Below are 4,410 nucleotides of genomic sequence, written 5' to 3' on the forward strand. Positions count from 1 at the left end.
AAACGTTTTAAGGGAAACAGGAAATATTGCTAGGGAAACATTCTAGAAAATTCATCAAAGGAAGCATTCATAAGCATTCGCAAAAAAAACAGAAAATGTAAATGAAAAAAAATAAACAAGTAAGTATATTAACGAAAAATGTCAGGAGAGACACTAACGCTGGTAAATCAACCCAGGAAAACAAACACGGGGAAATCTTCGAGAAAAACTTGTCTAAAGAAACTTGTCAAGGAAAATTTGCTATGAGAAAATCCCATGAAAACTTTGCCAAGCACATTTTTTTTTCTTCTTCTTCTTCTTCTTCTTCTTCTTCTTCTTCTTCTTCTTCTTCTGTCCTTCAGCACAGCGTGGAGTTGAGTAAGGAAGACGAACAGTGCAATGGAGAAGAAACGGCCCAGCTGAGGGAGAGAGGGGGGAGGGGGAAGGGGAGGGGGAGGGAGAGGTCTAGGGAGGAGGGGAGGGGAGGGGTCTAGGGAGGAGGGGAGGGGAGGGGGAGGGAGGGGTCTGGGGAGGGGAGGGAGGGGGCTAGGGAGGAGAGGGGGGGGGAGGGGTCTGGGGAGGAGGAGAGAAGGGGGGGGGGAGGGAGGGGTCTGGGGAGGAGGGGAGGGGGAGGGAGGGGTCTGGGGAGGAGTGGAGGGGGAGAGATGGGTCTGGGGAGGAGGGGGAGGAGGGGAGGGGTGGGTCTGGGGAGGAGGGGAGGGGGAGGGGGAGGGAGGGGGCTGGGGAGGAGGAGAGGGGGAGGGAGGGGGCTGGGGAGGAGGGGGGAGGGGAAGGGGAGGGTCTGGGGAGGAAGGGGGGGAGGGGAGGGGGAGCGAGGGGAGGGGGAGGGATGGGTCTGGGGAGGAGGGGAAGGGGAGGGGGAGGGGGAGGGACAGATGAGGAGGAGGGTGGAGGGCAGGAGGAGGAGGAGGAGGAGGGGAAGTAAGCTGGGAAAGAAGAAGGGGGGACATATGAGGAGGAGGATGGGTGGGGAGGGGGGAGAAAGGGGAGTCATCTGTAGAGGAGAGGTGAGCTGGGGGGGAGGGGGGAGGGAGTCAGCCTGGGAAGGAGTGGGGAGGGCCAGTTGGGGAGGAGGGGGGGAGGAGGGGCAGCCAGGGAGGAGGAAGTTTGCCTAGGAAAGAGGTCAGCTAGGAAGATGGACCAGCTGGGTAGGACCGGAGGGGGTGGGGTAAGGGGGCCCAGCTGGGGAGAGGGAGAGGTAAAATAGACCAGCTGCGGAAGAGGTAAAACGACCCAACTGGGAAGGACAGCTGGTCAGGCAGCAGCGACGGTAAGGAATAGTAATCGTAAACTCGTAAGGTCGTGAGGTCGTAAGGTCTTTTCTCTTCACTTCTCTTCTCGTGTTATATCTATTCTGTTCTATTCTGTTCTATTTTAATTCCCTTCCTTTTTCGTCCTTTCCATTTCCCTTTCCCTTTCCCTTCCCTTTCCCTCCCCATCCCTCCCCCCCACTTCCCCTCCCATCCCCTCCCCTCCCCTCCCCTCCTTTTCCTATTCCTTCACATTCCTCCCCTCCCCTTCCTTCCCCTTCCCTTCAGAACGCCAGGGTTAAAAGTTACTGTAATAACATGATAAATAAATATTATCGTGTAATTAAAGTGGAAGGAGGTTTCTGATTAAGACCCCGGCCTATATATTTTTTTTTCTTTTTTTTTTACTTTTTTTCCTTCATAAATTAACCTCTGCTCAGCTCTCGCCGCTACTTCTTTTTCTTTCTTTCATTCTTTCTTTCTCTTTCCCATTCTCACTCTCTCTCTCTCTCTCTTTGTTCCATTATCGCTCTCTCTCTCTCTCACTCTCTTTCTCTCTCTCTTTCTCACTCTCTCACTCTCTCACTCACTCACTCCCTCACTCACTCTCTCACTCACTCATTCCCTCACTCACTCTCTCACTCACTCACTCACTCACTCACTCACACACTCACTCTCTTTCGAATACGGATAATCAGCCCTACTCATATACTCCCCCTACAATGATCAGTACAGGAAGGATAATCTATCTCCCAGCGCCATCCTTCATGTAAAGGATATAATGACAACACTCCCGCAATAGTACGTCCTGTGTACATCAACACGGGAATTGCGTTAAGTCTGCGGTAAGAACGATAAGTGAATTACTGTCTCGACCAATCAGCGCTTTGCCCTGTGGCACGGCTCATAACAGAGTGTTAATAGAGTTCCCGAGTCTTCAGGTGGTGTGGGAAGGGTGGAGGGAGGGGTGAGGTAAGGGGGGAGGGGGGCAATAGATGGGCGAGTGAGGGTGATGGGAGACGAGACAGAGGGGAGGGAGGATGGAACAAGGTGGAGGGTCGAGAAATAGGGAGAGAGGTATATAGAGGAAGAGGGAGGGTGAAGGGAGAGGGGAAGCGAGACGAGACAGATGGGATGGAGGGTGGAACAGAGTGGAGGGTCAAGAAATAGGGAGAGTGGAATAGAGGGGATGAGGGAGGGTGAAGGGAGAGGGGAAGGGAGACGAGACAGAGGGGAGGGAGGGTGGAACAGGGTGGAGAGTCAAGAAGTAAAGAGAGGGGGGTAGGAGAGGGAATGGCGAAGGGAGAGGGGGGGGAGGAGGAGGAAGGAAGGGGGAGTGAGAAGGGAGTATGAGGAGGATATGTGTGAATAGGAAGGACGAATAGGGTGAGGGAAGAAGGAGAGAGGGGAGCTGGAGATGAAAGAGTGAATGAGGGTAAGAGAGGGTGGAACATAGAAAAAAAAAATAAAGTGGGAAAAAAAGAAAACTAAAGCTTCAGATTCGTCAGATAAGAAGGAGAGAGAAAGAGAGAGAGAGAGAGAGAGAGAGAGAGAGAGAGAGAGAGAGAGAGAGAGAGACTTGACGGATGATGGAGGAGAGAGAGAGAGGAGCGGATGAGGAGAGGCGACCGAGAGAGAGAGAGAGAGAGAGAGAGAGAGAGAGAGATAAAGAAGAACCACAGACAACAGGTTCAAAGTAAAACAAGAAAGAAACAAAAGCAGTACATGTATCCGGTGAAGGGGTTCCAAGTTAACTTTCCATCAAGAGCGACTTCACCAATCTTTGCGCGACCTTTCAGTCTCAACGAAGGAGAGAGAGAGAGAGAGAGAGAGAGGGGGGGGGGAGGGAGGAGGGAGAGAGGGAGGAAGAGAGAGAAAGAGGGAGAAAGGGAAAGAGAGAGGGAAGGAAGCAGAGGGAGGGAGAGAGAAGGATAACAAAAATGAGAAAGAGAGAGGCAGACAGACAAACAGACAGAAAGAGGCAGATACAGACACGTGACAGTAAGAGAGACAAACAGACAGAAAGAGACAAATACAGACGCATGGCAGTAAGAGAGACAGACAGACAGAAAGAGACAAATACAGACACATGGCAGTAAGAGGGACATACAGACAGAAAGACACAGCTACAGACACATGGCAGTAAGAGAGACAGACAGACAGAAAGACACAGATACAGACACATGGCAGTAAGAGAGACAGACAGGCAGAAAGACACAGATACAGACACATGGCAGTAAGAGAGACAGACAGACAGAGCTAAAGACAGGAGGGTTGCGCAACAGTAATCAACAGATTGTGTTTGGGAGTCACGATGGCCACAGCTCTCCTTCCCCCATTCCTCTTGGGAAAGAATGAGAAATTCCGCAAGGTTGCTCCACAACAAAAAAACCCTTGTTTTTCCTTTTAATCTCGCTCTATTCTCATCTACCTCCATCTCCGCCCCCCCGCCTCTCTCCCCTCCCTCCACCCTCCTTCCTTCTCTCACTCTCTCTCTCATCTCTCTCTCTCTTGCTCATGCTCGTTCCGCTCTCCTCTTTCTCATCCCCTCTCCTTGCTCCCGTTCTCCCTCCTCTCGCATTTTTCTTCTTATTCGCTCTCTCTCTCTCTCTCTCTCCATCTCTCCCCCTCTCCCTCTCTCTCTCTCCTTCCATCTCATATATCTATCACTCTCTCTCCCGTCTCAGCTCTCTCTCATCCTCATAAATAAAGCATCTTCACTCTCTCCTCCTCTCTTCTCCTGCTCCTCGCTCTCCTCTCTTCTCTCTCTCTCTTACTCTCTTACTTCCTCATAACTCTAATTTTCCTCTTTTTTCTTTCACTCCCCTCTTCTTCGTCCTCACCGTCCACCTTTCCCTCCCATTTTTTACCCTGATCCTCTCTCCTTTCTCCTTCTTCCTCTTCTTCTTTCCTTCGCTTCTTCTCTCTCTCACATCTCTCCCAACCCTTATACCTCTCATCCCTGCACGCTTCTAACACTCTTACTAAATCTCTCATTCTCTTCAACTCTCCTTCCCTTCTATCACCCCCCTCTCCACCTCTCCCTCAAATCCAACCCATCATTCCCCTCCCTACCCATGCTATCCCCCCCCTCTCTCCTCCCGACCCCTCCCTTCATCACTCTCCACCCCATCCCATTATCCCTCTCCACACCCCCCTC

This window comes from Penaeus japonicus, unplaced genomic scaffold, assembly GCF_977035675.1.
Source record: "Penaeus japonicus unplaced genomic scaffold, GWHDUDI00000001_assembly GWHDUDI00000031, whole genome shotgun sequence".
Taxonomy (NCBI): domain Eukaryota; kingdom Metazoa; phylum Arthropoda; class Malacostraca; order Decapoda; family Penaeidae; genus Penaeus; species Penaeus japonicus.